Source organism: Pteropus medius, unplaced genomic scaffold (assembly GCF_902729225.1).
Source record: "Pteropus medius unplaced genomic scaffold, Ma_sr-lr_union100, whole genome shotgun sequence".
Classification (NCBI taxonomy): Eukaryota; Metazoa; Chordata; class Mammalia; order Chiroptera; family Pteropodidae; genus Pteropus; species Pteropus medius.
The window spans coordinates 32,397,151-32,409,158 of NW_024347791.1; the positions used below are offsets into that span (position 1 = coordinate 32,397,151).

Genomic DNA, 12,008 nt, shown 5'->3' on the forward strand with positions numbered 1-12,008 from the left:
GACTACATGCAATTGCAAAAGAAATTCTTTTTTCCACTTTTTTTCCTGACATTTCATTATTAGAATATGGGAAAGCTATGGGTTTTTGAACATTGATTTTGTATCCAGAAACTTTACTGTATTTGCTTATTTTTTCTAGTAGTGTTCTTGTGGAGTCTTTAGGGTTTTCTATATATAGAATCATGTCATCCACAAATAGTGACAGTTTGAATCCTTCACTTCCTATCTGGATGCCTTTTATATCTTTCTCTAGTCTGATCGCACTCACTAGGACCTCTAATGTTATATTGAATAACAGTGGTAATAGAAAACAGCCTTGTCTTGTTCCTGATCGTAGAGAAAAGTTTTTTAGTTTTTCATCATTAATTATAATGTTGGCTAAGGGTTTGTGATGTATGGCCTTCATTATGTTAAGTTACTTTCCTTCTATACCAATTTTGTTAAGTGTTTTGATCATAAATAGATGCTGTATTTTCTAGAAGGCTTTTTCTGTATCTATTGATATGATCATATAATTTAGTTTTCTTTGTTGTGTTATCTTTACCAGGTTTTGGTATCAGGATACCACCTCACAACTGTAAGAATGGCTATTTTCAACAAGACAATTAATAACAAGTGTTGGAGAGGTTGTAGGGGGCAAAGGAACCTTCATACACTGCTGATGGGACTGCAGACTTGCATAGGCACTATGGAAAACAGTATGGAGTTTCCTCACAAAACTAAAAATTGATCTACCATATGATCCAGCAATCTCTCTACTGGGTATTTATCCCAAAGACTTGAAAACCCATATCAGAAAAGATATTTGCACACCAATGTTCATAGCAGTATTATTCACAGCAGCCAGGACATAGAAGCAACTGAAGTGTCCTACAACAGATGATTGGATAAAGAAACTGTGGTACATATATAAATGGACTATTACTCAGCCACAAGAAGAGATGAAATACTGCCATTTGTGACAATGTGGATGGACCTTGAGATAATCATGTTGACTGAAATAAGCCAGATAGAAAAAGTTGAAAACCACATGATATCACATATATGTGGGATATAACCTAAAAGCAACGAACAAAAAACAGAGACTCATGGACATGGACTATAGACCAGTGATTACCTGAGGGTAAGAGAGGAGTGGGTAGGGGGAGGTAGATAGGGTACAAGGGGTCAAATATGTGGTGACAGAAAGAAATCTAACTATGGGCAGTGAACACACAATGATATATATATATATATATATATATATATATATATATATATATATATATTCATACACACACACATATGCTTACTGTTAAATCATAATCTGAAACTTACTAGTTTATTAACCAATGTCACCACAATAAAATTAATTTAAAAAGAAAAAAAGACTATATGCCACCAAATTCAAAAACCTAGAAGAAATGTACGAGTTCTTGAAATATAAAAACTCCCTAGACTGAATCACAAAGATCAGGTGAATCTATATGGACCTATCAACAGTAAGGAAATTGAAACAACCAAAAAAAAAAAAAAAAAACCCAAAAAGTACAAGTCCAGGGCCAGCTGGTTTCACTAATGAATTCTTCCAAAATTCAAAGAACATTTAGTACTTGTTCTCCAAATTTTCCAAAAAATTGAAAAGGCAATACTTCCTAACTCACTTTATGAGGCCAACATTGCCCCAATACCAAAACCTAGTAAAGATAACACAAGAAAAGGAAACTGTAGTCCAATATCTCTTATGAATACAAATGCAAAAATCCTAAACAAAATATGAAAAAAATAATACAACACTACGTTAAAAAGATTATCCATCATGACAAAGTAGGGTTCATTCCAGGGGCAAAAGAGAGGTTCAACATATGCAAATCAATCAATGTGTACACTATATAAACAAAATAAAGGGTAAAAATTTAATGATCATATCGGTAGATGCAGAAAAAGCCTTTGACAAAATACGGCATCTATTTATGATTAAAACACTTAACAAAATGAGCATAGAAGGAAAGTACCTCAACATAATAAAGGCTATATATGACAAACCCTCAGCTAACATCATATTTAATGGTGAAAAAAGAAAAAAAAAACTTTTTCTCTATGATCAGGAGCAGGAACAAGACAAGGATGTTTGCTGTCACCACTATTATTCAATATAGTGTTGGAAGTCCTAGCTAGAAAAATTAGAAGGATAAAGAAATAAAAAAACATCCAAAATGAGAATCAAGAAGTCATCACTTTTTTCAAATGATATGATTCTGTATATAGAAAATTCTAAAGACTCCACAAAAAAGCTATCATAAACAATGAAAAAAAATACAGAAAAGTTACAAGGTACAAAATGAATATTCAAAAATCCATAGCATTCCTATATACTAACAATGAAATGTCAGAAAAAAATAAAAACCATTCAATTTGCAACAAAAAATTGTAACAAAGAGAATATAATACCTATGAATAAACTTAACAAAGTATGTGAAGGACCTATACACTGAATACTACAAGGCATTATAAAAATAAATTGAAGAAGACACAAAAAAATAGAAAGATATTTTATGTTCACGGTTTGGAAGAATCAACATAGTTAACATGGCCATATTACTCAAAGCAATACACAGAATGAATGAAATCCCCATCAAAATCTCAATGACATTTAAAAAAAATAGAACTGAAAATCTTTAGATTTCTATGGAACCACAAATCACACTGGATAGTCAAATCAATCCTGAGATAAATGATCAAGGCTGGAGAGCTCGCTTTTCCTGACTTCAAATATATTACAAATCAACAATAATCAAAACAGCACGGTATTAGTTTAAAAAACAGACACAAAGACCAATGGAACAGAACTGAGAGTCCGGAAACAAACCCACATTCATATGGGCAAATTATTTTCAACAAAAGAGTAAAAAATATACAATTCAGAAAGGCATGCCTCTTCAATAAATGGTGCTGGGAAAATTGAAAAGCCACATGCAAAAGAATGAAACTAGACTGTTATCTATCACCATGCACCAAAATTAATTCAAAATGGATCAAAGACCTGAATAGAAGACCTGGAACAATAAATATTTAGAAGAAAACATTGACACTAAACTCATGAATCTTGGATTTATAGAGAATTTTATGAATTTGAATTTAAAGTCAAGGGAAGTAAAAGCAAAAATAAATGAATGGGACTATATCAAACTAAAAAAAAAAAACAAAAAAACACAAAAAAAACTTCTGTACAGCAAAAGAAACCATCAAAAAAACAAAGAAGCAAGCAATTGAATGGGAGAAGATATTTGCAAACAATTTCTTTGATAAAGAGATAATATCCAAAATATGTAAAGAACTCACACAACTCAACAACAACAAAAAAGCAAAAAGCAATCTCTTTAAAAAATGGGCAGAGGACCTGAACAAACACTTCTCCCAAGAGGACATACGAAAGGTGAACAGATATATAAAAGAATGCTCAACTTCACTAGGTATTAGAGAAATGCAAATTAAAGCTACAATAAGATACCACCTCACATCTGTTAGAATGGCTATCACCAACAAGGCAAGTAATAACAACTGTTGGAGAAGTCGTGGGGAGAAAGGAACCCTCATACACTGCTGGTGGGTTGTAAATTGGCACAGCCACTATGAAAAACAGTATGGAGATTTCTCAAAAAATTAAGAATAGAATTACCAACAATCCCTCTTCTGAGTATCTACCCAAAAAAATTTGGAAACATTAGTCTGTAAAGATATATGCACCTTGATGCTCATTGCATCATTATTTATGGTGACCAAGACATGGAAACAGCCAAAATGCCATTTGATAGATGATTGTGTAAAGAAGTGGTACATATATACAATGGAATATTACTCAGTCATAAGAAATGATGAAATACTGCCATTTGTGACAACATAGATGCATCTTCAGATTATCATGCTATGTGAAATTTATTAGACAGAAAAAGTCAACAACCATATGATTTCACTTATATGTCAGATATAAAACTGAAAGCAACAAACAAAATAACACAAAAACTTATAAACTCAGTCACATTTCCATGGTTTCTAGCAATTCTTTGTATTGTGCTTCAATGATAAATGAAGTTTTCCAAATATTTTACATTCTGTAAAATACAAAACTATCCAAAGTTTTAAGAAAGTGCTTCCAGGACTAGTTGAAACCTTGGAAACAGATACTGTGAAATAAGAAAAGCTTAAAAAGGGTAAGCAAAGAATATAAGAGGTAAAAGACCTCAATGTGTCCTGAGCGAAAAGTGAATATAGCAATATTTAGTGACCTCTACTAGGGCAAAGAAATCCATGTTATTAGTGTAACCTGGAGAAAGCTAGCTAAAGACCCATCGCCAGTTACAGCAATTAGTTTATAGGAAAAATGAAAAATAGACATTGAGTTTGTGAAAATTATTTGCAAAAGATCAGCAAAGAAAATAAGGAGTAAAGTACTTACATTTCTTTCTCCCAGAGGATAATGCAGGCTTATACATGACACAGTTTGAGGACTCTCAAATAGTCAGTCTTATTAACTCAGTCATTTAACAACATCTCTAATTATCCATATTATTTCAACATACTTTGCCATCTCCATTCAATGCTCTCCTACCATCCTCCAATTGTATAATGTGGTATAAAAATGTTGTCAAATTATAAAATTAGAAATGTGAAAAGATATTTAGCAACAGTTTATATTGACTCCAGTCTTAGTATATACTATATCTATTCAACCAGTTCTCAGTGCCTGAGCACATTGGACTATTCTACAGTGAATTTAGGTATCCCTGGGCCCTTGTACCCATACGGACACACTAACTATAGTCAAAAATGTATAATTAGGTTAAATATCCTCCTCTAAGTAGGGCAACAAATTTTGACATTTAATTCATCCCTATGCAACATTGTTAAAGCAGAAAATTTTCCAGTCACTCCATATATCTGTTTATTGCATTTCAGATCCTAAGTCAACCCTTTTTACCTCCACTGTATTTTTTAAAAAAATACATCTTGTAGCTTTTAGACTTGTTTCAAATCGCCTATATAAACATGACAAATGTTAATCCATGAATTAAAGTACAAATCTTTTTAGCACATTATCCATTCTCTTTTGACTAAATTCTTTAGTAATAGATATTGCAGTTTGCAGCTTTTGGTAACAATAGATATCAATACTATATTTTTTTACTAAGCTTCTTATTGCATCAAACGTGACTTAGCCAAAGAATTGAATAAAAAGGAATAACGAGAATAAAACATGAATATAATTAAACATAGTCTTGTGTGGAAGAAAAGAAACAACTGAGAAAGGCAGTGCAGGCTGATGTTAGCACACTGGTGTTGTGTCATCATGTCAGCATTCTAACCCTGGGTCTTTACCAAATAGATTTTTGACCATAAGCATTTTTTTTTTTTGCCATGTTTCTGCATTTGGAAAATAACAGTTGAATTTCCAAAATCTAAAACTCTCTAAGTTTTGGAATATGTGTTTTGACAGTATTAGATCTGGTAATTCTAGCATAGAAAATATGCCATTTTTATTAAGTCACAAGGCACTATCACTTGTATCATCCATGTGCTTGAAGATTTTCACTTGAAAATACTCATTAAAAGTCTACTGTATGTGATAAACATTATAGAGACAATTCGAAGCAGCATGAGACACAGTCCCTTCCCTCAAAGGAGCTTACTTGGTGAAATATGAGAGGAATAGATTTATAATACATTTTCAATACAAGAGGATAATCGTCATGAGGCAAATAGAAATAAAATGCTATGGAACTAGATAGAAGGAAGAAGTTCCTTTCAGCTAATACGATATTTCAGGGCTTCAAGGAAAAGGTGGTATTTGAGTTGGGCCTTGACAGATTTTATATGTGGCAAAAATGGAGAAGAAAACAAGGGGAACTAGGTAAATGAAGGAAGAGGGTTAGGAAACTGAGGTGCAGTAAAGATTTTTGTTTACGGTGTTGGAATTGTTAAAACAGGGAGAAACTGGAGGCAGAGAGAGAAGTTATTTTTTATAGAAAGCAACAGTTTTTGCTTTGTGGATTCTGACTCAAAGATTCCCTATGGCAGTGGTCCTCAATCTTTTTGTCACCAGAGGCCGGTACTCTTATGAGAATCTAATGCCTGATGATCTGTGATGGAGCTGAGGTGGTGATGCTATCACGGGGGAGCAGCTGCAAATATGGATGAAGCTTCGCTAATTTGCCAGCCGCTCACCTGCTGTGCGGCCTGGTTCTTAACAGGCCATGGACTAGTACCAGGGGATGGGGACCCCTGCCCTATAGAGCATACTCAATTATTCTGGACACTCCTATGTTACTCTTTCTTTTATTTTTTATATATTTTATTATATTATTTTTAAGAAACACTACTTGTCACTCATAAATCCATTTTATAAAAATAAATATGATTTTTTGAATAAACAACCACTTCTTTCATTTTAGTCTTTCAACAACTAAGTTTTATGAATAAAATAAGTATGTAAAGACAATTTAAATACCAGAAATGCTTTATAAAAACAAAATATAATGATCTATTTTCCATGACAAAATTTGTCTTTCTATGTTGTCACATGGAGTACTATTTAGTCAAGTATATATTTAAAAATATCATTTATTATTCTTTCTATTTTAAAATTTGTTAGCCCTCTTAGGTTAATTAATAGTTAGTGGGACAGATTTTCTGCAACAGTTTGCAGCTTAGAAGCCCTAGACATTCTGTCCCATGGCACGCTAAAATGTTTTATTCACTTGAGTGAAGCAGGCAGCCCCAAATATTAAGAGAAAAGCAATTATTTGACTAAAGTTTAAAGAATATCACATTTACACATGATTAATTGTTTTGGCTTGAGTTCCATTGGGCCTAGAATTCAGGCAGATTTCACTTCCTATTATTATCCCTATTCCCCATAGTCATATTGGAGAACTGTCATTCTACAAATATATTCACTAAGAACAAGCCTATTTTAAGGCACATACGCGTTTGTCCCGCTCTCTACAAAAGAGGAATTAATCTTTTTTGCTTTATTTTGGTCGAAGAATTTTGTGAATATGACAAATGCCATTTTCTCAAATGCTAACAGCCTTCACTGTAAGTGTGTATGTAAGTGTGTGCACGTGTATATGAGATACATGGCCCTCTTTGATCACTTCCTTTCTTCCATTTAACTCCAGACCTTAAATCCGGTTTTCAAAAAGTACAATTTCAAAGTCCTGAACAGGTTTATTTGAATGAAATTGCAGTACTTTCAGCACAAAAGAAAACAAGAGGGGCTAAAGAGAGGTGGTATCTATCCAAAACAGATATTAGTTTTATGGCCCAAACAAAACCTCTAAGTCATTTCATGCTACAAATTACAGAAAATTGGAGAGCAGAATCTTCCAGAAGAAACCATTTTATAGCAGCTTTTATTTTTGACTTGTATGACTACTCAAGTTTTCAAGAATGAATGCTGTAAATTAAATGTCTTTAAGTATTCGATGGCTCACAAGCTGTAGCCAGAATGGTCTGAATTTAGATCAGGGCCACTTTTTGAGGAAAGATACTTTTATTTTACATATTCTTTGTGCCTTTTCACCATAATTTAAACTGTTAAAATGCTTAAAATTTAAAGTGACAAATGTTGCAGAGGCAGATTCTAAGAAGCTCGTGTATCATTTTTTTCCTGAGCCAGAAAATTCTTTTAATAGTTACAAAACATCTTTTTCTATGGATTCGGTATAAAATAGCAGTTGATTTCTCCTAATTATCAGAATTATTTATACTTGGGGTCTTGATTAAGTGAGGCTGAAATCTACAAAAGGTCTTGAAGCTTCATCTGTATTTGCAGCCGCTCCTCAGTGATAGCATCACCACCTCAGCTCCACCGTAGATCATCAGGCATTAGATTCTCATAGGAGTACCGGCCTCTGGTGACAAAAAGATTGAGGACCACTGCCATAGGGAATCTTTGAGTCAGAATCCACAAAGCAAAAACTGTTGCTTTCTATAAAAAATAACTTCTCTCCCTGCCTCCAGTTTCTCCCTGTTGTAACAATTCCAACACCGTAAACAAAAATCTTTACGGCACTCCAGTTTCCTAACCCTCTTCCTCCATTTACTCAGTTCCCTTTGTTTTCTTCTCCATTTTTGCCACATATAAAATCTGTCAAGGCCCAGCTCAGAAATTGTCTTAGGAAGCCCGAGTTACTACTGTCTCTCATGCTTAGCTTTTATTAGATGACCCGGTCTTTCTTTTTAAAAAAAGTATTTTTTTTATTCATTCTTTAGAGGATTGAAGTGCATTTGGCAGCATTCTATTAAACATTTTCAGCTCCTGTCATTTATCACTTCAACATTCAGTTCTGACTGCATTCATTTCAACTTTCTCTGTTATTTTCTAAGTTGCTTTAGTAATGTTAATTCATCCAAATACTTTTGTCTCTCTTCTTGGAAGTATTTTACTACTGATGAAGTTTTATCTTTATAATTTTTTCTGGCTTTATTGATATATAATAGACAATTAGTTGCTTGTATTTACATTACATTACAATTCAATGAGTTATTTCAATTATATATCAGTTTCAGTTGTATAGCATAGTGATCAGAAATCCACATAACTTGCAAAGTGATCATCTCACTAAATTGAGTATCCCTCTTCCCCCTTACATATGTATTACAACATTATTAAACATCTCCCCCATGCTACACTCTACGTCTCCATGTCTATTCGGCAAATATCCATTTGTACTTCTTAATCCCTTTGGCTTTTTTTGCTGTCCCTCCCAACTCCCTCCCATTTAGTAGCCCTCTAAATATTCTCTGTATACTGAGTTTTATTTCCAATTTCGTTGCTGTTTATTTTAGTCTTTAGCTTCCACATGCATGTGAAATCATGCGATATTTGTCTTTCTCTATCTGACTTATTTCATCCAGTGCAATACCCTCTAGGTCCATCAAAGCAATATCATTTTCATCCCTTTCCTGTTAGTCTGTGTGTGTCTTTTGCTCTGAAGTTGAGTCTCTTACAGGCAGCATATGTAGGGATTCTGTTCGCTTATCCATTCGGCCACTCTATCTTTTGGTTGGAGCACTTCATTCTTTTCCATTTGAGGTGCTTGTTGATAAGAATGTAGTTATGATTCTTTATTCTTGTTTTTCATACAGATTTTTTCTTCTTAAAGATGTTCTGCCAACATTTCCTGTAATACTGGTTTTGTGTTGATAAATTCTTTTGCTTATTTTTGTCTGGGAAGCTCTGTATTTGTCCTTCTACTCTAAATGATAGCTTTGCTGGAAAAAGTATTCTTGTTTGTAGATCCTGGGTTTTCATCATGTTGAATATTTTATGCCAATCCTTTCTATCCTACAAAGTTTCTTTTGAGAAATCAGCTGACAGCCTTATGAGTGCTCCCTTGTAGGTAACTAACCGCTTTTCTCTCACTGCTTTTAAAATTCTCTCTTTGTGTTTAACCTTTGGGATTTTAATGATGTTGTGTGTTGGTGTGGGCCTCTTTGGGTTCCTGGTTTTTGGGACTCTCTGAGCTTCCTGGAGTTTTATGTCTATTTCTTTTACCAGTTGAGGGAAGTATTCCAACATTATTTCTTTAAATAGCTGTTTAAAGTCTTGTCTTCCTTCCAGTATGCTATGACATGGATATTTCTACATTTAATAGTGTCCCATAGGCTCCCTAAATTATTATTATAGTCTTGGATTTTTTTTTTCTTTCCATTCTGATTGTGTGCTCTTGGCTTCCCCATCTTCTATATCGGTGGTTTGATCCTTTTCTTTATCCACTGTGTTTATGCCATCTAATATACTCTTCATCTCAGATAATGTGTTCTTCATTTCTGACTGGTTCCCTTTTATAATTTCCATTTCCATTTTTATGTTTTTTATCTCTTTATTAAAGTTCTCACTGAACTCATCTACACTTCTCCTAAGTTCATTGAGCATCTTTATAACCAGTGCTTTGAATTTTGCATCTGTTAGATTGCTTGACTCCATTATTCCTGGATCTCTGTTCTATTCTCTCATATGGTTTCTGCTTCTTTGTCTTCCAATTTTGGCTGTCTTTCTGTGTCTGTTTCTATGTACTAAGCAAAGCTCCTAAGTCTCGCGGTCTTACTAGCTTGACTTTGTGTAGTAGGTGTTCAGTGGCACAGTCCTGAGAGAGGTACAGCTGCAGGCCAAATTTAGCCCCAGGCTATGCCTCTCCTGTTAATATTTACCAAGCAATCCACAGATGCTGTGCTTATAGTTGCCTAAGAGGTCATGCCAGAAACCACAGTCAGCTGCCACCAGTGTGAGTCTTGGTGCTGCTCAGCAGTGAACACTGGACTCGCTGAGAACACAACTGAATGTGGCTTGGGTAGGGCCGTGAGTTGGGTGAGGCAGAGTTTTAGAGAATCCTCTGGACGATGAGATCTCAGCTATGGCAGCACTGAGTTTGCACACTGGGTTGGTGGGGAGGGCAGCTCACAACAGAGGAACGATGGAAACCTACGGCACTTCTGTATGTAGTGAGCCTTGCCTTCGGCTCTCACTCTGACAACTCAGTGTCCCCCAATAAGTCCCTAGTGCCCTTGGAGCAGCCCACCCTGTGCTGGTGCTCAGAGCAAACATGTCTGTTGCCAGGAATGTCTGCTTGCAGACACAGCCCCTTTAAGAGGAGTCTGCTGCTATCACTGCCTCTGTCCCACTCAGCCACTTGAGGCTGGCGGCCTCGCAACTTCTCCCCCTCTTACCTTCTACCATTGTAGTTCAGTAATTACTTCTCTCCCTAATTATAGTACTTCTGTTCCTATAGATCCCAGGTGACTTTCCTTGTTGTTTGCTCCATGTTTCTGTAACAACTTTGAATTGGTCGCAAGAGGGATGAACAGAGCCTCTGTCATCTACGCCATTTTATTCTCCTCTTTTTGAGCTGTACAATTTTTTAATGATTCTGTCCCTACTGGCATAAGCCTCCATCAAAGACTCATAAGGGTTTGTCTGGATTCAATTTTCCCTGCAAAGGAATTTGTTGGAACCATAGTATTTAATTCATGTACTATTCTGTCATCAATCATCCTCATCACTTGGAGTAATTTCTGAAACTTGGCAAAGTCCTCAAAGTTCACACCACCATGGGGCACCGCCATATTGGACCTCATATGTCATCTTTAAAATCACTATTTCTTCTGACTTAGATTGTATTCATTGCTGTATTGAAATGGATGCTTACTGCTCTATGAGTTTATTGGAAGTGTTCCAGAGTGCTATATTACTGATAATTTAGAAATTACTGAAACCAGTTCAGTGTACTTCTTAGATCCCTAGGGCAATTTTTAAAAGTCTTAGCCACAGAAAAAGGTACCTACTAAATGTCAACTAAGTGAAAAGCATTGATCTAAATACAGTAGTACAAGATGAATTTAAGATGCTGTATGCTCTCCAGGACCATACATTCTGAATGAGATAATGAGGCAAACATTTCTGAAAGGATATCTATAGTTTTGGGTAATATATGCTAAGTATCTAAATGAGTACTAACCATTAGGTATGTTGGAGCACTGAGGAGGCAAAAATTATATTCGATAAAGATTGGGAAGGCTTCAAAGAGAATGAGAAGTTTAAGATGACCCTTGAAGCATTTGCCAAGCCCATGTAGAAAGATGGGTGATACTTAGTGGTAAAAAACCTGTAATAGGCAGTCCTACGATGACCCCCAAATGATTCACATAATTCAGTATTCATACCCTTATGTAATGTAATATCTTCCCCTTGACTGTGTGCTGAAATTATTGACTCATGTTTAATTGATACAATATGACAGATATAATGGGATGTCTCTTCCAAGATTAGGTTACAATAAAACTGTGTATTCTATTCCAATTTTTAAAAATATTTTTTTTATTTTTAAATTATAGTTGACATATATTAGTATCAGGTGTACAACATAGTGATTAGACATTTATATAATTTACGAAGTGATAACCTCTATAAATCTAATACCCATCTGAAACCATACACAGTTATTACAATATTATTAACTATATTCCAT

The 12,008-nt window shown here is 34.6% G+C and overlaps 1 pseudogene; it reads right to left on the minus strand.

Annotated features, from left to right (window-relative positions):
- Nucleotides 1-8,238: 8,238 nt before the first annotated feature.
- Nucleotides 8,239-11,106, minus strand: LOC120615121 (coiled-coil domain-containing protein 58-like; annotated as a pseudogene).
- Between the last annotated feature and the right edge of the window lie 902 nt (nt 11,107-12,008).